General features: G+C 42.8%; 2 pseudogenes; both read left to right on the top strand.

Moving 5' to 3' along the window:
- The first annotated feature begins 565 nt into the window (after positions 1-565).
- LOC127662686 (collectin-11-like) lies at positions 566-11,373 on the top strand (annotated as a pseudogene).
- Positions 11,374-13,054: 1,681 nt separating this feature from the next.
- Positions 13,055-24,429, top strand: LOC127662685 (doublecortin domain-containing protein 2-like; annotated as a pseudogene).
- The last annotated feature ends 1,321 nt before the right edge of the window (positions 24,430-25,750 follow it).

Here is a 25,750-nt window from a genome sequence, read left to right as displayed (position 1 = left end):
AGGTTGCATACAATGATGCAATGAGGTTGCTGCTTCGTGTCCCTAGGTGGCATAGTGCCAGTCATTTGTTTGTGTCTACTAGAGTGCCATCTTGTGAGGCACTTTTAAGACAACTGATGTTTAGTTTTATGTGTCGCCTGGACAGGTCAGTGAACCATATAATTGAAGCCCTAGTCAGTCCGCTGAAAAGCTGTTATAGATACACCTCTAGGTTAAGACGACACTGGTGTAATAGCCTGTACATCCTATAGGCTAATATGGAAATTTGTATGTATTTATGTATGTATGTATGTGTTATATGGACCTGTGTCTGCAATAAAGCTTTAATATATCACACATAAACATACACCATGTTCTTTAGATAATATGAAATGATTATGTAGATGCTTGCAATCATCATGGTTGTCACCAAAGTCTTTGTGATAGCAATATCTATTGCTATTGTACTGTAAAATATTGCGATCAACATGCCATTGCTGTAGACAAAGTCTGTATAATCTACCGTATGTTTTGTTGGCCACTCCTTCTTTTCGGCAATACCAAAAGACATCTGTTTGTTTCCATTATGGGTACAGAAAACCTGGTGGCTTGTGTGTTGGTCACTATGTTAAGTCTGTCACTTGTGAGGTCAGTTTGCAGTCAGCACATGCCAGAAGAACCATGCTCTGTACAGATCCTCATACCTAGACTCAAATGTACTTTACTTAAGACAGCACAATATGCCATTTACACTTACTATTAAAGTTCTTAATCCAATTCCACCAGTCTCTGGATTGCATTTATAAATTGTGGTTGCAGAAAGATGGCTAGGGTATCATTCTCTGAAATGCATGATATTGTGTAAGTCTCTGTGTCAACTTTGTTCTTCCTCTATTCCTGGAGGTGAAGCAGGGGAGAAAGGAGAGAAAGGAGCACCTGGGAGACCTGGGAGAATAGGGACACCTGGAGAGGCAGGTAATACTAAACGCTCTATTGTGTTGTTAATTTAATTCCATCACAGTAGTTTTGATTACTGTTCACTCAATTTTAATTCTAATGAACAGGAGAATAGTGCAAAGTAATGTTTTACTGCATTAATGGTTTGTTTAAATAAATTTCCTGCAGAGTTGAAGTACATGCCAAACTTTATAATACAAACATTTTGCTAAAGGAGTTGAAAGAGTTGTGAGATAATTGTGAGGCCTGTAATTTGGGTGGATGTTTTTCTTTTCAATTTTGAAATATCAAAAATGGCAGCAGATTATTAGCAAACAGTTTTTTACTATTTAACATCAAACCTGCCACAACACGCTTTGAAATGTTTAGTTTGAATGTACACAAATGTAAATGAGATTTAACCTACCATTCAAATTATAGACTGATCATTTGTTTGTCAGTGGGCAAACGTACAATATCAGCAGGGGATCAAATATTTTTTTCCCTCACTGTATGTGAATGGGTGGCAACATTTTGAAGCTCCAAAATCCACATAAGGGCAACATAAAAGTATTCCAGAGAACTCCATATTGGTGGTTAAATCCATATCTTCTGAAGTGATATGATAAGTGTGAGTGAGAAAAAGATCAATATTTAAGTCCTTTTTCCTTCACTTTCACTTTCTCCTTCTGCTTTTGGTGATTCACATTCTTAGTGCATGTCCCCCTACTGGGCAGGGAGGAGAATTTATGAAATTAAATGACTATTAAATATTGATCTGTAATATTTTGTCTGAACAGATGGATTTAACCACTGGAGTCATATGCACTACTTTTATGATGCCTTTATGTGGATATTGAAGCTTCAAAATGTTGGCACACATTCACTTGTATTTATGGACCTACAGAACTGAGATAGTTTCTAAAAATCTTTGTTGTGTTCTGCAGAAGAAAGAAAGTCATAGACATCTGGGATGGCAGGAGGGTGTGTAAATTATGAGAGAATTGTCATTTTTGGGTGAACTTTCTCTTTAAGAACTGTGGCGGAGGGGAAGATTTTCAGTGAAAATCGTCTCGGGTTACATGTGTAACCCTTGTTCCCTGAAAAAGGCGGAACGAGATGTTGCGCTGCTAAGCGCTACGGGGAACAATCTTGCATTGTGAGCAGCTGTGAATTTGTGTGAAACACGTCAATGAACATTGACCTGAATTTATAGCCTCGGCTGGTGAAGATCATTAGATGCACCTGTGGCCAGGCTATAAAATAGAGGCGTCACCAGCGTGTCGACAGATACCTTTTTCTGAAGAGCAGTCCTGGGACGTCCCAGTGCGGCAAAGCAGCGCAACATCTCGTTCCGCCTTTTTCAGGGAACAAGGGTTACACATGTAACCCGAGACGTTCCCTTTACAAAAGGCTTCACTACGATGTTGCGCTGCTAAGTGCTACGGGGAACGCAATACCCACGCCGCCGCACTTGGGGCTGTCCGGACCCCTACGGTTGTGCAGTGTACTCACAAAAACGCGAGAGGTCTCAGACATGAGCTTGAGATGTCGACTCAAGGGCATAAGAGACCGGAGTAGCATAAACATCTAAACCATTCAATTTTGATGAATGTGTGCGGAGAGGACCAGCCTGCCACATCACAAACTTGTTCAGGCATGAGCTGAGATGTTGATTTAAGGACATAAGAGTCCGGAGTAGCAAAGCATCTAACCCATAAAGTTCGATGAATGTGTGCGACGAGAACCCTATCGTAACACAAACTTGTCATAAAACTGATGAATGTGAGCGGAGAGGACCAGCCTGCCGCATCACAAACATGTTCAGGCATGAGCTGAGATGTCGACTCAAGGGCATAGGAGCCCAGAGTAGCATGAACATCCAAACTATAAAATCTGATGAATGTGTGCAGAGAGGACCAGCCTGCCACATCACAAACTTGTTCAGGCATGAGCCTGTCATAAAAACTGAAGAATGTGCACGGAGAGGACCAGCCTGCCGCGTCACAAACTTGTTCAGGCATGAGTTTGGGATGTCGACTCAAGGACGTAAGAATCCGGAGTAGCAGAAACATCTAACCCATGAAGATTGATGAACGTGTGCGGAAAGGACCAGCCTGCCACATCACGAATGTGTTCAGGCACGAGCCTGCCATAAAAAACTGAAGAATGTGCACGGAGAGGACCAGCCTGCCATGTCACAAACCCGTTCAGGCATGAGCTTGGGATGTCGACTCAAGGACGTAAGAGCCCGGAGTAGCATGAACATCCAAACTATAAAATCTGATGAATGTGTGCGGAGAGGACCAGCCTGCCGTATCACAAACCTGCTGCAGAGGGACCCCTCTAGCCAAGGCTTTAGATCTAGCCCTCTGGTGGAGTGAGCCCTGACACCTACTGGCGAAGCTTGACCACGCGCCTCATAGGCCAGGGCAATAGCATCCCTCACCCAATGTGACATAGTCTGCTTGGTAGTGGCTGCCCCCCTGTTGCGGCCCCCAAAGCAGACAAACAATTGCCCAGACTTATGCCACTGGCTAGTGCGGTGGACATAAGTTTGAAGGGCACAGACTGGGCAGAGTCCGTGAAGACTTTCCTGCTCTGGCGTTAAAAACGGTGGGGAGCAGAAGGCTTCCAGAGTGACAGGGTGTAGTGTCGAAAAAGGCACCTTAGGAAGGTAGTCAGGATGAGGATGCAGGATAGCTTTGGCCATACCTGGGGCAAACTCTAAACAGGCCGGCAAAACAGACAGAGCCTGTAGATCCCCGATTCTCTTAAGAGAGGTAATCGCCACAAGAAAAACCAGCTTGAGAGTCAGAAGTCTATCAGACGCTGACTCTAGAGGTTCAAAGCGGGTTTCGGGCAGACCCTCCAGGACTATTGCTAAGTCCCATGAGGGAGTTCTGGTCCTAACAGAAGGCCTCAGTTGCCTGGCTCCACGAATGAAGCGAGCGAGTAGAGGGTGCCTCCCCAAAGACGCCCCGTCCATCAAGGCGTGGCAAGCCGAAATGGCGGCCACATAAACCCTGATGTGTAGCGGGGCATATGCCTGCTGACAGTTTTTCCTGCAGAAAGTCCAGAACTGAAACAATTTGGCAGTTAACTGGATCTGCACCATGTAAACTGCACCACCTTTCGAAGACACCCCATTTATTGGTGTAGATTATTCTGGTGGAGGGAGCCCTAGCACTAAGAATGGTCTCGATAACTTCAGGCGACAGCCCTGTGTTCCTCAGTTGGTACCCTTCAGGGGCCAAACATGAAGTTTCCACAATTCGGGCCAGGGTTGAAATATCATCCCCTGTGCCTGAGACAGAAGGTCCCTCCTGTCTGGAATCGCCCAAGGCGAGCCGTCGAGGAGAGATATAATTTCTGAGAACCAAATCCTGTTCGGCCAGTGAGGCGCTATCAGTAAGAGGCAAGACCCTTGCTGGCTGAACTCTGGCTAAGACTCCGGGAGCAGAGAAACCGGGGGAAAAGCATACAGACACATTCTGGGCCATGTATGCGCCAACGCGTCCAGACCCAGGGGGGCTGGGTGACTCAGAGAGAAGTAGAGGGGACATTGCGCAGTCTCTTGAGAGGCAAAGAAGTCCACTTCTGCTCTGTAAAATCTCTCCCAAATTTGTTGTACTACCTCGGGGTGGAGTTTCCACTCGCCCCTCGGTATGTTTTGTCTGGACAGCAAATCTGCTCCCACATTTAGGCGTCCAGGGATGTAAATTGCCCTGAGTGACAGGAGCTTGCCCTGGGCCCAAAGGAGAATCCGACGTGCCAGCAAATTCAGGTGGCGAGAGCGTAGACCTCCTTGACGGTTTATGTAGGAGACTGCTGCTGTGTTGTCCACCCGCACAAGGACATGGCAGCCTCTCAGATGTCGGAGGAAGTATTTCAGGGCCAGAAATACCGCCATCAGCTCGAGGCAGTTGATGTGCCAATCGAGCTGATGACCCTCCCATTCCCCTTGGGCTGGACGACCACTTAAGATCGCACCCCAACCCGTCAGGGAGGCATCTGTCATTAGCATCCTGCGACGACATGGCGCACCGAGAGTGGGACCCAAGGTAAGGAACCGGGGTCTGAGCCACATAGAAATGGAACGAAGCGCTCGACGCATAACCCTTATTTGCCTTAGGGGACTGGCCCTTGGATGAAATCCCCTGGCTTTTAGCCACAGCTGAAACGGTCTCATATGGAGAAGGCCCAAAGGAATCACCGTGGACGCAGACGCCATGAGACCTAGTATTCGTTGATACTGATGAACAGTGCAACTTTGACCTAGCCTGAGATTGCTCAGGGAGTTCTGGATGGAGCTGACACGAGCGGGAGACAACTGTGCCCGCATCGTGAACGAGTTCCATATAATCCCTAGATAGGTAATTTCCTGGGTTGGAGCAAGAATGCTCTTCTGGACGTTGAGTCTCAGACCCAGAGAACCTAGATGAGCCAAGACGATATCCCTGTGCTGAACTGCCAGTTCTTGAGATTGTGCTAGTATCAGCCAGTCGACTAAATAATTCAGAATGCGGATGCCCTGGAGTCGCAAAGGAGCCAGTGCTGCATCCATGCATTTTGTGAATGTGCGGGGTGATAGGGCTAGGCCGAATGGAAGAACCCAATACTGGAAGGCTTCGTCCCCGAAAGCGAACCTCAGGAACTTCCTGTGCTGTGACAGAATTCCAATATGGTAATATGCGTCCATGAGATCGATCGTGACCAGCCAATCGTGATGTTGGATCTGAGACACGACCGACTTGACAGTTAGCATCTTGAAGCCTCGAATATCTAGAATCAGACGCAACCCCCCACCCTTCTTGGGAACCAGGAAGTATCTGCTGTAATAGCCTGACTCTTTCTCTGGAAGGGGAACATGTCCTATGGCCCCTTTTGCCAAGAGATTTTGCAGTTCTTTCCACAGTAGACATGCCTGTTCCGGTCTTACGGTAGTGGGAACCACGCCGTTGAAACGCGGAGGGCGGCGAGCGAATTGAATTCTGTAGCTTCTTTCTACTGTCTTTAGAACCCACATAGAAATACCTGGCAGAAGTTTCCACGCTGCCAGGTTCTCTGAGATGGGTACTAATTTCAACACTTCCTGTTGAGGGGGTGTTGAGTGTTCCGTGTCCTGGACTAAGGCAGGAAGCAACGGTACACCCAACTCTTTGTTGGAAGCCTCTATCACCCGAAACACCAAAGGCGGCAGGAGTGAAGAGGTTTCGTGAGGGTATCAGGAGGGCCGAAGTGGATGATACACGCGCCCCGTCCCGAAGGGAACTACCCTCACAAAGTTGGGTACAAGAACGTCAGGGCTTCTTTCTTTTAGAGATCACAGCCCTGAGATCCTTCTTGGGCAGCTGCTGAGGGCGACGAGCCTGTCCCCAGTCCCTACGAGGGGGAGCTCCGTTTTTGAGCCTCTCTCCTAGCAGAGGCGGGGCGAGACTGGGTGGCCGACGGCCCCGCCCCCTGAGTGCGGCGAGGAAGAAACTGCCCAAAGGCTTCCTCATGGCTTTTCGCCTCCTGGAATCTGGAGATAACTGTATTCATGGCGTCTCCGAAGAGACCAGAAGGCGAAACCGAGGCATCGATTAAGAAAACTCTGTCCCTATCTCGGATGCCTGACAGGTTAAGCCATAAATTGTTTATTGTTTATTGTTAAAAGGATCCCCATTAGCTGTCACCAAAGTGAGAAGCTAGTCTTCCTGGTGTCCACAAGAAAAATACAAATAAAAGTACATAAATTACATAACAATGATCATCTAAAAACAATAAAACATTGTAGACATCATTATAAACATCATCAAAAATTATTCAGAATAAATTATTACAATATTACCATCATTATTACATTCATACATTCCCTACTCACAATTCTAAATAGTGCATTCTCAGATGGTACCTGAAAGAGACTTTGCCATTCATTTTACGTATATTCAATGGACAATTGTTCCAATGATTAATGGCACAATAAATAACTGTTCTCTTTAAAGCATTTGAATTTGGACTTGGCAACATCATCTGACCATCATCAGCTGACCTAGTCAAATGAGAATGAACCTGATCACACCTAACAATTTGGTTATATAAAAAAACTGGTTGAGAAGAAAGGACAGTTTTACTGAAAAATTTAGTTATATTAAAAACCAGTCTTTTCTCCACCATTAGCCATGATAGTCGACGGTGCATACTGATAATATTTGTTCTTATAGGACAATGTAATACTAACCTGGCAGCTCTATTTTGGACAGTTTGTAATTTTTTTAGTTGACCTTTAGATGTAGATGACCATACATACATAAATGCCTCTCCGTACTGACGAAAGCGGACATAGACCGGCCAATGGCACGGGCTGACTGCTTGGTCGCGCGGAGAGACAAATCCGTAGCTCGACGAAGCTCTGAAAAGGCCTCTTCGTCGAGAGTTTTACCCGCACTCAGATCTTTTAGCAGGTCAGCCTGGTACGCCTGTAACACAGCCATGGTGTGCAGCGCAGCACCAGCCTGACCTGCCGCTTGATAAGCCCTCCCCACTAGCATGGAAGTAGTCCTGAGCAAGCTCATCGTGGAGGTCATCAAAGAAGGGAAGGGACTGATGAGGTGTTCCCTTCCCTTGGCCATCAGACAGACATCTATCCTCTAATTTGGAGCATTTGGGGGTTTCTTGGTCACGTGGCCAGTCTAATTGAAGTCTGGCCACAGCACGAGTCACCACATCGAGTAACTCCTCAGAGGATTTTGCATCATGTTTTGAGTGCTCTGATGTGGGTAACTCGAAATCTATAGACCCAAGGAAATCGAGGTCCCCATCCTGAACTGAAGAGGCGCCGGAGCGCGCTTCAAGAACACGAGAAGGACCAGCCGGATCTGGGGAGAGAGCGAGCGAAAGGGACGCACCCGTCTCTCGCTCCTCAGCCAGATCCATACGAGAGCCCCACGAATGAAGTGCGGGAGCTGGCTCTCGGAAGTAAGCGAGGCGAGCGCGAAGCATCCCGACCGAAAGAAGGTCACAATGCGCGCACCCGCCCCGCCCCAATGCGAGAGCCGCGTGCTCTTCCCCCAAACAAACAAAGCAAAACTCATGCGTGTCCTTGTCCGTCATGAGACGTTGACAAGGAAAAACGCATCGTTTGCTCTGTTTCTCCGTCATTCTCTCTTTTTTCTTTTTTATATATAAATATATATACTCTTTCAGAGCAGAGAGAGAAAGAAAGAAAGTTCTGCGCACTGCCTAACAATTTCTAACTCCTAACAAAGAGGGAAGAAAGTTTTCTAGCAGGTTGTGAGACACACAGCATAGTATGCTCTGAATGAAAAATATCTGTCGACACGCTGGTGACGCCTCTATTTTATAGCCTGGCCACAGGTGCATCTAATGATCTTCACCAGCCGAGGCTATAAATTCAGGTCAATGTTCATTGACGTGTTTCACACAAATTCACAGCTGCTCACAATGCAAGATTGTTCCCCGTAGCGCTTAGCAGCGCAACATCGTAGTGAAGCCTTTTGTAAAGGGAACAGTTTGTTTCTCACACAAAGCTATCATTTTACTTGGAAAATAGCACGCTAGTATTATGTGCTCATTTTATGGTAATTTTATGGTGCTTTTTGTCATTTTTGGGACATGACAAGCCAGTCTCCACTCACTTTTACTGTACTGAAAAGAGCGGCTAAGACATTCTGCAAAATAACTCCTTTTGTGTTCCACTGAAAATATAAACATTTAAGCAAAGCTTTTTCCCAAATGATGCACAATACACTTAATAATATGCACACATCCATGTAGTGTATGAATTTTCAAAGTGTAGTATCGTTCCAAATGGAACACGTGACTTTTTTTTTACAAACACGGAAGCATTCGCTATTTAACAGTTGACGGAAGTGACATTTTTAAACACATTTGGTGTGTTGTTGCTAACAAGTTCAAAACTTGTATCTCAATCAAAGCATATATTCACACAGCATGGGGTGAAGGTAAAGCATTCAGCTTACATTTGTATGATGTTGTCTTCACTAAAGTGTCACATGTTGCTTTATTCTCCGTTGTACAACTGTTTTGTCAGACCAGCAAGGTTACCCCGCCCCTTCCGCTACATATGGCAAGCCGCGAGTTTGTCCACACTCCGTTTTAACGGTTGAAGAAGTGCATCATCCTGGTTCTAATAGTACACTTCTTTTTGTTGCATTTAATTTTTTTAGCATACTACGCGCACCACTTACACTACAAAACTATGTAGAATAGTGCAGGAGTGTGCATTTTTGGATGCATCTCTAGTGACCAAAATGTCCTTAGAAAAATCACACACAAAGAGTTCTGAGTTGCCAAATGTGTACACTTAAATTGACAACCTGATCTCATAGAAACCTGTTTTTGCTAAATTTTAGCAAAATGAGTTTTGACTAAATTACATCAAAACACTTATTATAGTTGACAAATTTCAATAACTAACTACGTAGGTTTGATTCAAATTGTACAGTATTTAAATTGGTAGCTGTTGTATTTGCGATGCAAAGGACATATGAAGAGCATGCTAGTCGACATGTGAGCTGAAAGGGTTAAAAAAGCACCAAAAAGTTCAACAGACACCAAGGGAAACTAATCTATAACTAGCTCATGTTCTTCCATACTAAAAGTTCTCAGTTCAAAAGTTCAAGTTCTCTGAAAGAAATATTTTGACTTAACAGCTAGCTGATCTCTATCTCTCAAACTTACATTATTTGGCAAAAATGTTGTTCACCTACCAGAGATAAGATGTGAGCTACAATTCCTGCACATAATTTTGCTTCACTGCAGTGGTTCATGTGTCCATTTGTGGTTGCTTTTTCAGAAATCTAAACACTTTAAATTCTATTATTTCCAGGCATCCAGGGAGCGTCCAGCCAACGAGCAACATGGTCCACATTTTAATAATGACATTTTTTGACAATCGTGTTAATGTTAGTAACGTTAATCATTTTGTCTTTGTTCAAGTCACTTTGAACAAAGCACATCCTGCTATTGTTTTGAATTAGTATGACAACTAGTAGAAAATATTCATGGAACAAAGACGTCACTTCCTTAAATCAACGATTAGTCCTTGAAATGGTCTATATTGTTGGGATATGATTGGCAGGCCTAGATGAACAAGCTTAATCTAGCTAGATCTAGCACGCTTCAACAAGCTAGATGAACAGTCACATCATTTTCATGTGACCAGCCTCTAAATGGACCCCTTGTCTTATCTTGTATTTAGAATAGTTGAGGCTATCTGAACCAGAATTCAGCAATGATGACATATATTTTTTAATGTCTTTATTGATTTATTTGCTTATGTTGGTAGTTTTAGAAAGTTGAAAAGAGGATTTTTTTTTTATTCTGGACTCAAAGGCCAAAAAGGCAGCATGGGACGATATGGGAAGATGGTCCCCTCTGGAGGTAACTTAATTTAATTTGCCAATTTTAAAGTAATTATAGTGCTTTGTCCAAGTGCTTAATAATACTGTGTGCTCTCCTTTCCCCCCCAGGTTTAAAAGGTGATATAGGAGATCCAGGACCAAAGGGCTCAGATGGGGAGCCAGGTATAGGCTTTGCTGAAATAGAATTAATTTCAGTCATATTATTTGATAACTGGAGTGAACTCATTAGGAATCTGTTTAATGCTTGGACTACTCATTTGAATGGTCATTTGAATCTAACTTGTGTTGTGTGAGTGTGCACCATTACGGATGATGACTGGTGAAATAGACATTAAAGTGGCACAATTAACCAATGATCTGAAGTTCATTAAACATGGTATGTCCTGGGAATTTATGACAACAAAAGAAAGAATGAACCTTGTGCACTCTCTGCTGCTTTTTGTGTGGCAGAATATTAAAATAATATATTGATCATCCTCCTAATTTAAATTCATTGCACCTGTCAAGTTAATTCATACGGGTGTTCCTTTTTGATGCGCAGGGTGAATGCATGTAGACAAAAGAATTTAGCAATTAGCCAGAAGCCCTTTTGTCTGTCTGTCATGTATGAATGCACTTGTGTGAACGCTGGGTGCTGCGGTGTGATTATAGAAATTCAGATCCTCATTTTGCACTGCCTCCGCACTGCCTTCCCCCGCAGCTGTCACTGGCGACAAAAAGACGAACAGCAAGCTGTGTCTGCTGGTGAAGAGGAAAAACGCTACAGGGACGCAGTGGACACCTGGCCATGCCCAAGGAAGCGGCGGCCAACAGAGCCATTGCTGGCTACATCATTGATGCTGGCCTTAGCAGAGTGCATATCTTTAATGACCTAGAGCGAGAAGGCTGTTTTATATATGTGGAGTGCTCATCCATGACCACTTTCAGAAAATGGAGGGAGGAGGAGCCAAACAATGCTTATGATGAGGAGGACTGTGTTGAGTTGGTGTATTCAGGTGAGTGGATTGATGTAGCTTTTCACCTCACCATGTATGAGCTGTATCATGCATCCAGACAGGAATGTGAATAAGAATAGTTTATAATAGCAGTTTTAAAGACATCAATGCAAGAAAGCTGAATATATAATAAGTATAAAAAAATTATTATCTACCAATATACTTCTTTAATTATGACACTACTTGTTTACAGTTATTCTGTGTAATGGTATAAAACGTTTGCAAGTTATTTCTGAAGCATAATACTCTGGAGCAGTTTTCTCAATCCTGCCCTGAAGTACTTCTAACACTACACATTCTCCCTTATTTAACACACTCAATTCAGATTCAGCAGCATCCTACTAATGAGCTAATCGGTAGAATCAGGCGTGTTGGAAAATGGAGCTATCCAAAATGTGTAATGCTAGTGGTAATCCAGGAAAGGATTGAGAAACACTGCTCTAGAGTTTCAATAAACTGCATAAAATGGCCCCAAAACTATCAGGACACATAAGCCACACTTAACAATGTGTAGATTTCATTGCATAAATTGAAAGATTTTGCCCATGTCACCCATGCCTAAATCTGCCCCGTGGACATGCTCAACTAACGTCTGATGACGGAAAAGTGCCCAAATACCTTTTGAATTAATTTTCAATGTAGTAAATATGAAACAATTTACAATAACATTCCATTCATTAACATAAGTAAAGACTACATGAACAAACAATGAACAATATATATATATATATATATATATATATATATATATATATATATATATATATATAATTTTTTTCAAAATAGAATTTTTGATTGAAAAATGTTTTGATATAAGTTGTTAATTAACATTAACCAAGATTACAGTAATAAATGCTGTTAAAGTATTGCTCACTGTTAGTTCATGTTAACTAATGTTGTTAACTAGTGTTAACAAATGGAACCTTACTGTAAAGTGTTACCAGTAAATCTAGCAGTTAATTTTGTTTTAAAAAAGTGTGCTTCTGTCATTTTTCATGCCACTTGATTTATTTTGTTATATAATGCCATGCCATACAAGTGTCCAAATACTTTTTGGGGACCACTATATATTTAATGTGTTTGTCTTGATTTCAGCAATATCACATAACAACTTGTTTTACATTTGTATATCCAGATACATTTAGTCTTAAAACATTATTTGTTATATATTTTGTGTGTGTGCGTCCGTTTGTGTGTCCATGTATGATTTTATAAATCAGTAATGGTATTAATCTTTACAAGGTTTCCCTACTTTTTTTAAGTAAAAATTATTAATAGGCCTACTAGAGAAAAGATTGAAGGCCACTTCATTTTATTTTTATATGATAAAGTTGTAAATTGGCGCCCTCTAGTGATCACGGCGGGTCTACACACAGCAATACTAATGCCCTCCTTGTCTTTCTGCTCTTACGTGTAGTAACAAGTTCAAACCGTCCTGGTTTTAATTGCATGAAAAATAAAACAGCAGGCAGGAAATCTGATTAATTTGTGGCAAGGTGGCAATCTTTATACCCCTGTTGGCGCATAAAACCTTTATCAATACATTTTTAACGATCTGCAACTGACCCTTTGCTGCCTATAATGACCAAACAGACAGAAAATAGTATAAGAGACCCTAAACTAACCAACCAACCAACCAACCAACCTTTATAGCGAATTTACACAACAATGAAACTAAATCAAATTTGATTTAGTAAACCTTCATCCAAAAATACACACTGAAAACTGATATTTCTTAAAAGCAAACTTACAATAATGCGTCTCCTAAGACGTGACTCATGTGTAACACTGATTAAAATGTAATCTATTGTCTGAGGCTTGTCTAATCTAAACTGATTGGAAGATTGACTGCTGCTGTACTGTGTTCAGAAATGGAGATGCTTTTTATCGACATTTGAACTCTTTCTGAACACTGTCACTCAAGGCATCACGGCTCCCTTTGGGGCACTTTGAAATATTTACACCCCTAATGAGGGTCACGGGATTGTGGATCTGGAGCAGCTGGTGCACGGTAAGATATATGTGGCAGCTGGAGCGGAGAGTAAGTTCATTCCACCATCCACAAGATGTTAATGATGCCATTTATTTACAGGAGAGTAAGTAAACTTCACTGCTGTGGTGTTTGTTTGAAAGAACATCAGCTACCGAATAAACACTGTAGTGTTAGTCTTTTTCCCCATAATTAATTAAAACATCGTAATGGTCTAATATGATTTTTAAATGGCTGCATATGATAAGTTAAAGGGATAGTTCACCCAAAAATGAAAATTCCCTCATCATTTACTCACCCATATCACATTCCAGATGCCTATGACTTTCTTTCTTCTGCTGAACACAAATTAAGATTTTTAGAAGAATATCTCAGATCTGTAGGTCCATATAATGCAAGTCAATGGTGGCCAGAACTCTGAAGGCATAAATACATTTTTATGTGAGTAATTTAAGTCATTCATATGACTCCAGTCGTTAAATCCATATCATCAGAAGTGATATGATGTGGGTAGGTAAAAAAAGAGATGAATAATTAAGTACTTTTTTAATCTTTTTTTAAAGATAAATCTCCACTTTCACTTCCACATTCTTCTACTTTGGCGATTCCCATTCTTTGTGCATATAGCCCACCTGCAGTTTGGGTCCAGGGATGGACTGGCCATCAGGAGACCAGGATGTTTCCTGCTGGGTCGGTCGAGCAGTGGGCTGCTGCGACTAAATTGTCGTATTTGTGACTATTTTTCCCACCTGTGCAATGACAAAATTGCCCCTCTGAAGCGCTGCCATTTACTGCTGCGCATGGGAAACAACAAATATTAAAAGTATTAAAGTGTGACGAAATGGCACTGCTCGATTAAGCCCGCAGAGCACATGGGAGTGAATGGAAGACCCCGGCAAATATAACTTTTTGCTGATCAATTTGCTCCAACTTCAAATAAAAATTGGCACTATGACATTTCCACAACTTTCCAAATGAAGACTAAAATAGAGAGCACTGGATTACAACTGTCAAGAGAAGATAGCACATTTTCTGTCACTCTCTCAGCAGCTGTATTAGAAGCCCTATTGCATCTGTGGTAACTCATTTTTCAAAACAAATTCCAGGGTAATATATTACAAATTATAATGTTCTAAATTCGTACTAAATAATGTAAAGAAATAGCAAATTTTAAAAAAACTTTTGCTATATTTATGCTGCTAAATAAGGTTTTTCTGAAGAAAGAAAGTGATACACGTCTTGAATGGCATGAGGGTGAGTAAATGATGAGAGAATTTAAGTTTTTGGCCATACTATCCCTTTAATATGAAAATAATGCAGATTCTTATAGTAGCTGGGCTACATCAGACACATTTTTAGAGTTGGCCTATCTTGGAGGTTGTGCTGTTCATAAAATTCACATGAATCATTCAGAATATTCTTTCTCTCTGCTTTTTTCTATATATATCATTAGATAACAACACATACACCTAAAAAAAAAGAAAGAAAATGTAACTGGTAAGTTTCACAGTGATAGCTCAATGTTGCTTGTATTGAAAAAAGATTTCTTGTTATGTGTTTCTGAAATGCAAAGTGAAAGAAACATATCTGAGGCAAATAATCATAACATGTTTGCTGTATGATTTTTTTCTGCTGTTCCGCATTCTACATCTCTGTTATTGACTCTGATCAATACAAACCTCTTGCAGAAAATTACTGCAATATTTCCACAGAGTGTAATGGTTGACTAATTTCATGCCCCCTGTTTTATTGTTGCTGAAAAACATGAAGTAAACATGTGCATTGATTTCACTATAAAACTGTACTTGAGTCAGCTGTTTCACTCCATTTCAAACAATGACATATTACATAGGTACTGTATAGGACATTCTTTGAATAAAATTATTTTTGTCTACTCATAAAATAACTAAACTATTAAACACAATTTGTTTTTAATGTACAATTTTAAGTGTGGGTATAAAGTTGAAGTCAGAAGCTTACATACATTTAGGTTTTAAAGTCATTAAAACAGGTAGAAAAGTATCTATATCCACAGTAAAAACGAGTCCTATAGCAACATAACCTGTAAGGCTGCTCAGCAAGGAAGAAGCCACTGCTCCAAAACAGCCATAAAAAAAGCCAGATTACAGTTTGCAAGTGCACATGGGGACAAAGATCTTTTTGACCTCTGGTCTGATGAAACAAAAATGTAACTGTTTGGACATAATGACCATAGTTATGTTTGGAGGAAAAAGGGTGAGGCTCGCAAGCCAAATAACACCATCCCAACCGTGAAGCATTGGGGTGGCAGCATCATGTTGTGGGGGTGCTTTGCTGCAGGAGGGACTGGTGCGCTTCACAAAATAGATGGCACCATGAAGAAGGAAAATTATGTGGAAATATTGAAGCAACATCTGCTCTGCTGCTGGATGGTACACTTTCAAAGGGAGCATTGAGGAACCATGGTATAGTGTGTTCTTCAGTAGCATAAAATAGTACCACATTACCAAATACCATTGATATCAGAAGTCAAAAGCATGGCTTTGGCTTTATATTCAAAGTTTTGCCTGTTTGAAGTGACTTATTAAGCTAATTCCCCTAAAATACTTAGCAATGGACCATAGCAGGGTACCCGCAGGTCCTTTAAAAGTCTTACATTTACTTTTTAAAATTGAAGGCCATAAAAAGTCTTAAGTATCTTAAATAAATCTTAAATTTCATTTGCTGAGGTCTTAAATTTTGGGGCGTTGAATAGAGGAGACGCTTAAACAGCAGAATCTGCTCTAGTCAAAATCATCTCTCTCTCTCTCTCTCTCTCTCTCTCTCTCTGTCTCTCTCTTGTGAAGCCAGCTTTTAGTAGCTGATGCTTGTGTTTAGTGTGAGTGCACGCAGGCCATATTATAGTATAAAAATAAGAAAAATCCTTCCTTCCATGACTTAAAAAATGACCACCCTATCTGTCAAATAATAATTATATTAAGCGCAACACTGACCAGCGGCATAGCTTGACCCTGGATGATAGGGCTGAAGCCCTGAGCTTTGATCCTCTGCAATTTAAATTAAAATGTGTTTGATTTGTTTATTGTGCGCCTGATGTTTGCTCATATAAAGCTCTGAACTGGTGTCAGTGTTGCGCTTAATATAATTATTATTTGACATGTAGGGTGGTAATTTTTTAAGTCATGGAAGGAAGGATTCAATGTCATCTGATTTTAAATCAAGGCACACCAAAGAGGCTATTTAAACGCATCAGTTTAACTCCACACACATGACATGGAAATGTGAACCAGCACGGGCAGAGCACATAGCCTATACTGTCAGTTCTTTTTGTTTGATTTTAATGTGAGATTTGATCATTTTAAGACCTATGTATTGTGCTATTTAGGCTTATTTCTCATTGTGCTGCAATTTTGAGTTGCGTTTGAGGAAATTCCATTGCAATAAACATTCTTTATTCCCACATCCTGACTCCCGACTAAACCTGAATAACTGAACAAGATGAATAGCGCATGCATTCAAATCTACTTGGTATGTGGATTGTAATAAAAGAGGCTTATAGATTATATATTTAGAAATAAGGCTTGCATAATAAAATTTCAGTGCCTCTGATAAGCTGTAACCCTGTGAGAGAAAATAGAAAGCTCCCACATGAGGCGTTCATAACGATTCGTCTGATGAATATTGACCATGAACAGAAGGTAAGAGTCAAAGTGTGAACTGTCAATTAATTCAATTTGGGCTCACTGATCAGAATTAATTTACATTTGAAGCCAGAATTGAAGCCTGTATTGTTGCTGTTGTACCCTGATGTAATTAATATAAAGCCTTACTTTTTTTTTCTTTTCTCATCACAAAAAAAAATTCGGGGCTATTAAAAAAAGATCTGGGGCTTTAGCCCTATCAGCCAGGGTCTAGCTATGTTGCTAATTGAACTTACGATGTTACACATGTATAAACATTCATAAACCTGTTAATCCTTGAATGCAAATGCCGTTGTTCTGCATCTCTGTAAGCGAGCAATGCGCTAACACTATCGCTCCTGCTTAAAATCAACAAAGCTGTCAACGTTGCAATTTGCAAGCACGCAAGGTAGGAGCGGTCTTTTGACACCTTTCAAATCATGACACTTCATTATTTTACACTACCTTTGATAAGAATTGTAAACAGAACTACTCAGCTGCAGAGTTACACATGTTATATCTCTCATCTCCACCTCTCTAGAGCTCCATCTGACAAATACTGGTATTTTCTCTGGTATCTGAAACCGTCAAATTAAAAGTTTTTGTAATAATATTCAAAACAATAATAATATAATTATATAAATATAATAACAATAATATACATATAATATACATACATCCCTTGGGCCCACCACCCATTGGAGGAACCGTAGGAGTCGGGTGTGCTACCATATGGGCGGCAGTGAAGGCCGTGGGCCTCGACGGACCAGACCCAGGCAGCAAAGGCTTGCTCTGGGGACGTGGAATGTCACCTCACTGGGGGGGAAGGAGCCAGAACTAGTGAGGGAGGTGGAGCGTTACCAGTTGGATCTGGTGGGGCTTACATCGACGCACAGTTTTGGCTCTGGATCCGTACTCCTGGATAGGGGATGGACTCTATTCTTCTCTGGAGTTTCCCAGGGTGTGAGGCGACGGGCGGGTGTGGGGATACTCACGAGTCCCCGGCTGAGCGCCACTACGTTGGAGTTTACCCCGGTGGCCTACGGGTTGTGGGGGGGAAAACTCTGACTGTTGTCTGTGCATATGCACCTAACAGCAGTTCAGAGTATTCGGCCTTCTTGGAGACCCTGAATGGAGTCCTGTATAGGGCCCCAGTAGGGGACTCCATAGTGATGCTGGGTGACTTCAACGCACACGTGGGAAATGACAGGGACACCTGGAAAGGCGTGATTGGGAGGAACGGCCTCCCTGATCTGAACTCAAGTGGATGTTTGTTATTAGACTTCTGTGCTAGTCATGGATTATCTATAACAAACACCATGTTCGAACATAAGGATGCTCATAAGTGTACGTGGTACCAGAGCACCCTAGGCCGAAGGTCGATGATCGATTTTGTAATAGTGTCGTCGGATCTGAGGCCATATGTTTTGGATACTCGGGTAAAGAGAGGGGCAGAGCTGTCAACCGATCACCATCTGGTGGTGAGTTGGGTCAGGGGTGGGGAAAGACTCTGGACAGACCTGGGAAGCCCAAGCGAGTAGTGCTGGGTGAACTGGGAACGTTTGGAGGAGGTCCCTGTCCGCGAGATCTTCAACTCACACCTCCGGCGGAGCTTTTCAGGCATCCCTGCGGAGGTTGGGGACATTGAACCGGAGTGGGCAATGTTCAAAGCTTCCATTGCCGAAGCCGCAGTGGAAAGCTGCGGCCTCAAGGTTTTAGGTGCCGCAAGGGGTGGTAACCCTCGAACACCGTGGTGGACACTGGTGGTCAGGGAAGCCGTCCGACTGAAGAAAGAGGCCTTCCGGGATTTGTTGTCCCGGAGGTCTCCGGAGGCAGTTGCAAGGTACCGACAGGCCCGAAGGGCTGCGGCCTCGGCCGTGAGGGAGGCAAAGCAGTGGGTGTGGGAAGTGTTTGGAGAAGCCATGGAGAAGGACTTTCGGTCCGCACCAAAGTGCTTCTGGAAAACCGTCCGCCACCTTAGGAGGGGGAAACGGGGAACCATTCAAGCTGTATACAGCAAAGATGGGACACTGTTGACCTCAACCGAGGAGGTTATTGGGCGGTGGAAGGAACACTTTGAAGAACTCCTAAATCCCAACACGCCCTCTATGGTAGAGGCAGAGCCGGAGGATGATGGGGGATCAGATTCTATTTCCCTGGGGGAGGTCACTGAGGTAGTCAAACAACTCCGCAGTGGCAAAGCCCCGGGGATTGATGAGATCCGACCAGAAATGCTGAAAGCTTTGGATGTGGGGGGGGGTGTCATGGATGACACGCCTCTTCAACATTGCGTGGAAATCTGGGACAGTGCCTAAGGAGTGGCAGAACGGGGTGGTGGTTCCCCTCTTCAAAAAGGGGGATCAGAGAGCGTGTGCCAACTACAGGGGTATCACACTTCTCAGCCTCCCTGGTAAAGTTTACTCCAAGGTGCTGGAGAGGAGGGTTCAGCCGATTGTCGAACCTCGGACTGAAGAGGAACAATGCGGTTTTCGTCCTGGCCGTGGAACGACGGACCAGATCTTTACTCTCGCAAGGATCCTGGAGGGGGCCTGGGAGTATGCCCATCCGGTCTACATGTGTTTTGTGGATCTGGAGAATGCGTATGACCGGGTCCCCCGGGAGAGACTGTGGGAGGTGCTGCGGGAGTACGGGGTGGGGGGATCCCTTCTTAGGGCGATCCAATCCCTGTACGTCCAAAGCGAGAGCTGTGTCCGGGTCCTCGGCAGGAAGTTGAGTTCATTCAATGTGGGGGTTGGTCTCTGCCAAGGCTGTGCTTTGTCACCAATCCTGTTTGTGATATTCATGGACAGGATATCGAGGCATAGTCGGGGTGGGGAAGGTGTGCGGTTCGGTGGGCTGGGGATCTCATCGCTGCTTTTTGCAGATGATGTTGTCTTCATGTCATCATCGGTCCGTGACCTTCAGCTCTCACTGGATCGCTTGGCAGTCGAGTGTGAAGCAGCTGGGATGAGGATTAGCACCTCTAAATCTGAGGCCATGGTTCTCAGCAGGAAACCGATGGAGTGCGTACTCCAGGTAGGGAATGAGGTTTTGCCCCAAGTGAAGGAGTTCAAGTACCTGGGGGTCTTGTTCACGAGTGAGGGGACAATGGAGTGGGAGGTTGGCCGGAGAATCGGGGCAGCGGGGCGGTATTGCACTCGCTCTATCGCACCGTTGTCACGAAAGAGAGCTGAGCCGAAGGCAAAGCTCTCGATCTACCGGTCAATTTTTGTTCCTACCCTCACCTATGGTCATGAAGGTTGGGTCATGACCGAAAGAACTAGGTCGCGAGTACAAGCGGCCGAAATGGGCTTCCTCAGAAGGGTGGCGGGCTTCTCCCTTAGAGATAGGGTGAGGAGCTCAGTCATCCGTGAGGAGCTCGGAGTAGAGCCGCTGCTCCTTTGCGTTGAAAGGAGTCAGTTGAGGTGGTTTGGGCATCTGGTGGTGAGGTGGTTTGGGCAGGTGGTGAGGTGTTTCAGGCACATCCAGCTGGGAGGAGGCCTCGGGGAAGACCCAGGACTAGGTGGAGAGATTACATCTCCACACTGGCCTGGGAACGCCTCGGGGTCCCCCAGTCAGAGTTGGTTAATGTGGCTTGGGATAGGGAAGTTTGGGGCCCCCTGCTGGAGCAGCTGCCCCCGCGACCCAACTTCGGATAAGCGGTTGAAGATGGATGGATGGATGGATAATATACATAATTTGAAAGTATATTATCTATATTTATTATTTAGTATATAATTTGCAATATACATCATAACTAATTATGCAGCTCAGTTTCAACATTTAAACTGTGTGGCAGCGGGGGCGTGGTCAAGCGCCGTCCGGAAGAGGAAAGCGGTAAGTACGCTTACACCTGAGCTAAATTATGCCTAACACCTGTCTCTAATTCCAGTGAGCACGAGGAGAGCGGCATAAAAAGCAGACACAGAGCCTCCAGTCAAGAGAGAGAGCCCCACAAGCCAACCCAGTGTGCTTGTACACTGTTTGTTTATTGTGAATCTCTGTGAGGGAATACGTCATTAAAAGCCTTACCTTAGTTCCCAACCTCGTTTTCTGTGTCCTCCTTCCCGTGAGGGTCGTACACTGGTGCCGAAAGTTGAGCTTTCCCGGACAGGAGAGGAATTAGGCGGGATGCCCACTTATCGAGCGGCCAGCCCCAGATTTCTGCCGTATGCTCGAATAAATCGAGGAAGGCCTCAGGATCATCTGCTGCCCCCATCTTCTGTAACGTGGGCGGGGGTAGCGTAGCGTGGGTGTCCGGGGTCGCGGTTGTGGCTGACGTGGTCTCCTGGCTGAGGAGGCTCCGGATGGCGTGCCGGTCCTCTGCCTGAGCCCGCATGATCTCGAAAAACCGGCGATCTTGGTCCTGTCAGAGCTCAAGCAGGGATTGCTGGTGGCTTTGATGTAACGTCGCGAGGGACTGGAGGACCTCCGCCAGCTGGGAGGACTCTATGGGGCGACCTTTCTCCATGCTTGGACGCACTTGGAAATGGATCCCGGGTTTCGGCACCAGTGTACGACCCTCACGGGATACAATAAACAAACAGTGTACAAGCGCACTGGGTTGGCTTGTGGGGCTCTGTCTCACATTTACATTTACATTTATGCATTTGGCAGACACTTTTATCCAAAGCGACTTACAGTGCACTTCTTACAGGGACAATCCCCTCGGAGCAACCTGGAGTTAAGTGCCTTGCTCAAGGGCCCAACAGTGGCATCTTGGTGGTGCTGGGGCTTGAACCCCCGACCTTCTGGTCAGTAACCCTGAGTCTCAACCACTGAGCCACCACTGCCCTCTCTCGACTGGAGGCTCTGTGTCTGCTTTTTATGCCGCTCTCCTCGTGCTCACTGGAATTAGAGACAGGTGTTAGGCATAATTTAGCTCAGGTGTAAGCGCCCTTACCGCTTTCCTCTCCCGGACGGGCGCTTGACCACGCACCCGCTGCCACAAACTGTTAACATTTTCAACTTTAAACTGCCATTTTTAAGGTAACTAATGAGTTTTTACTTTTATTTGATATTTCACACAAAAATGAAAAATGTCATCTTTCTTATTTCAGTTGATATAAAAAGGAGTTATTAGGGAGCTTCAGTCACCATTCACTTTCATTGAAAGAAACAAGATGCAGTGACAGTGAATGGTGACTGACAACGAGGCTGTGCTGTATAGACGTACAGTCTCTTCGATGAGCTGGACTGCATTTTAAAGTGTTTTCGGGTTGTTCTGCAGACAAAACATTTAAAAAACATCTTTTCAAGAACAGTCAGTAGACAAAAAAAACTCCAGACAACATGAGTTGTGGAAAATCAGATGGGATCTTGGAGCTTTTTACATATTTATACCATGTGTGCCAATGAAGAGATGGTAAGTCTATCCCTCACATTTCCATTCACATTCAAAAAAAAAATGGCACTACTGTGAATATGTTGGTTTTGTACTTACCTGCTAATGAATTATATAATGTGTTTTTTTATTGTGAAAGTGTTTTTCTAACATTTAATTCCTTCGAAACCTGCAGATACCCTGTAATAGTGAGCAATGATCATAAGAACCTTAGTTTGACTTGAGGTTATGGCAATCTATATGTCACTCTTTTAGCTCCGTGTTTCGATCTGAACAACAACCAAAACAGTATTTACGCAGGCTGATTAAAAAATACCAGATGTGTGAGTGCCCTAAATAAGCAGTGGGAACAGTTATTGTCAGCGGTGCTCAGCAGGGTCCTGTTCATTTTGTCTCCAATGCATATCCAACCTGTAGTTCACAGCAGAATAATTGTCCCTGCTTGCTGGAAGAGAATCAGTAATGAGTCGTGCACCATCAAGTGAGGCCTGCTTTTAATGTGTACCTATTGGAATTCTTCAATTAAAAGCCTTCAGGCTACAACAAAGTCTAATTCTTTCAGTCAAGTAATACTGTCTAATGCTATAAAATGAGACCTCCATTCTCTCTCTCTCTCTCTTTTTCTAGTTTTCTCACATGCTGTTAGTTATCAGTGGATATTGTCTTATGTATTAAATGGATAGTTCACCCAAAACTTAAAATTCTGTAATAATTTTTCATCCCTGTTGATACAAACCTGCATGCCATTCATTCATTTATTTATTTTGCAAATGGAGATGTTAATTTTAGCCTCAGTCTCCATTCTTTCTAATATGTCCTTTTGTGTTCCATGGAAAAATGATAGTCATATGGGATTGAAACAAATGAGAGTGAGTAAATAATTACATAATTTTCATTTTTAGGTAAACTATTATTTTAAAAGAAAGCAATAGAAAGCACAAATTTATGAAATTAGTTCCTTAGTACCAAATGTGATTATTGTATTTTGTAGTGTTTTTACTAGTGGAGATCTTGGTTCCTCAGGCACAGGTGCTGATTTCAAAACATACGCTAACTAGCTGGGAATACACACAGGCCCTGGTGACAGAGAAAGTTCACCTTCCCACTGGAGCTGTTCACAGGTATAAGTTGCATTCAAAAGCATGTACGTTTTAACATAAGATGATGATGAGTGGTCTCCCTTCAGATTGTGCATGCTGAATAGGAGAACATTACATGGAGCATATGAGCTGGAGAACAACCAGTATTATATTGCTGCAGGAGTCAAGAGGTTCCAGTCTTTGCCATATTCTCAGCTGCTTCCAAGCAAAGGAGTAATCTACAACCTAACCAATGCGTAAGAAAGATGAGATTGTTGCGATTATGCTTTCTACAATAATGCCCATTTATTGCACTTTTTTTAAAGGGTTTGCTTGCCAAAATATTCAATTCTGGCATCATTTACTCACTCTCATGCTGTTCCAAACCTCTATTTCTTTCTTTCTCACATGGAACACAAAAGTGGTTTATGAGAATATTGCTGCTCTTTTCCATAAAATAAAAGTAAACAGTGATGGTAGGATGCAATCTCAAATAAGGATAAAAAACACCATAAAAGTAGAAGTCTTCAGAAGCCATTTCATAGTCATACCACTTTGTGTGAGAAATAGAACGAAAACATAAATGCTAATTACCTTTATTAGCTGAGGGAAGGGAAGATTATCATCAAATAATGACTTCAATTTCTATTTTTGAGCTTGACGGCCAATAATTACAGGTTAAGACTTTTGAACTGGCTCCAGTGCCTTACTGTAACTGTGATTTAATTATTATTGTTTTTTAAATAAACAAGGGACAGGAGACTGTGTAGATCAGCGAGTAAAGACGCTGGCTACCAACACTAGAGTTCACGAGTTCGAATCAAGGGCATGCTGAGTGACTCCAGCCAGGTCTCCTAAGCAACCAAATTGGCCTGGTTGTTAGGGAGGGTAGAGTCACATGGGGTAACCTCCTTGTGCATCACTGCAGATCCATCTCACCCGGACACAACCTGTTCCAGCTTCTCCCATCAGGTAGGCGCTACAGAGCAATGTACGCCAAAACCAACAGACACAGAAACAGTTTCTTCCCACAAACCATCACTCTGATGAACAGCTGATTTCTGACTCACAGTGTCAGGAACAATTCCTGTGCAATAACCCAGTAACTCTGTCTCTAATCAGCCAGCTGTTTACTGGTTACTACTTAATTTTATTAATCATTCTCTATTTCAGAGCTGTTCATAATGTTCATACTGTTCATATTGTTATATTGTCATATTGTATATACTGTATACCAATCCACCTACCTCAAGTCACAACTCCTGCACAAAATACCTATACTGTTTATTCCAGCATCCTTTGCACTATGCTTCATCGCACTGTGTACATGTATGCATGTATGTGTATCTGTATATCACATCCACCTCTGACATGTACATAATAATGATAATGATAACTTAACTCCTGCATCCTTTGCACTCTGATCACTGCACTATTTGTCAATATGTATATATTGTTTTTGTTCATAGTGTGTATATTTGTGTTGTCTACACTGTAGCCTGTGTCTGATTTTATTTTATTATTGTGTTATTGTATTTTTGTATGAGTAAGCACATCGTGAGCAATGTACAATCCTGAGTCAAATTCCTCGTATGTGTACACATACCTGCCAATAAAGCTGAATCTGATTCTGATTCTGGTCACCATAATGTGGTTCGCTCGTGTGAAGTTGTGCTTGGATGCCACAGAGAATAGCGAGAAGCCTCCATGTGCGCTATGTCTCCGCGGTAACGTGCTGAAGCCAACGTGATGAGATGCGTGGATTGATGGTCTTAGAGGTGGAGGCAACTGATATTCGTCTTCCACCACCTGGATTGAGGTGAGTAGCTATGCCACCATGAGGACTTAAGGCGCATTGGGAATTGTGTATTCCAAATTGGGGATAAAAAGGGGAGAAAATAATAAATAAACAAGAGACAAGTCGAAAATATTTTCTTTGTTAATCAATGCCACAAATGCTGTCGATTGGCATCGAATGTCGAAACATTTCTTTAAGGTTACCAAGCTTAATGTTTTTTCCCCATTTTTAGGACCAGCAGTGGCATTCTTCAGATCTAAAAAGAGACAAACATGATAGAAGTGTGGTAAGTGACCAAGTCCAAGTAATAGAGAAATACTTTCACTATATTTTTAAGATAAAATGTGCATACTACAGACAGCATGATTTTACCGACATGATCACACAAAATCGAAATGCTACTTTAGAATGTTCATGCACACTAAAATCGACCCAATTCTATCTAATTACTGAATCTTCCTTTTAAACACACGTTCTGGAACCATGAAAAACAGGAAGTAATTTTCTTCACATAAAAAATGGTGAGCATGGTTCAGAAGTTCTATTTTCGGTCTAAAATTGTATTTGTACTCCGCTGATGG

Source organism: Xyrauchen texanus, chromosome 22, assembly GCF_025860055.1.
Source record: "Xyrauchen texanus isolate HMW12.3.18 chromosome 22, RBS_HiC_50CHRs, whole genome shotgun sequence".
NCBI lineage: Eukaryota > Metazoa > Chordata > Actinopteri > Cypriniformes > Catostomidae > Xyrauchen > Xyrauchen texanus.
Note: the sequence above shows the minus strand (reverse complement) of the source record. Positions and strands in the feature narration are given on the sequence as shown.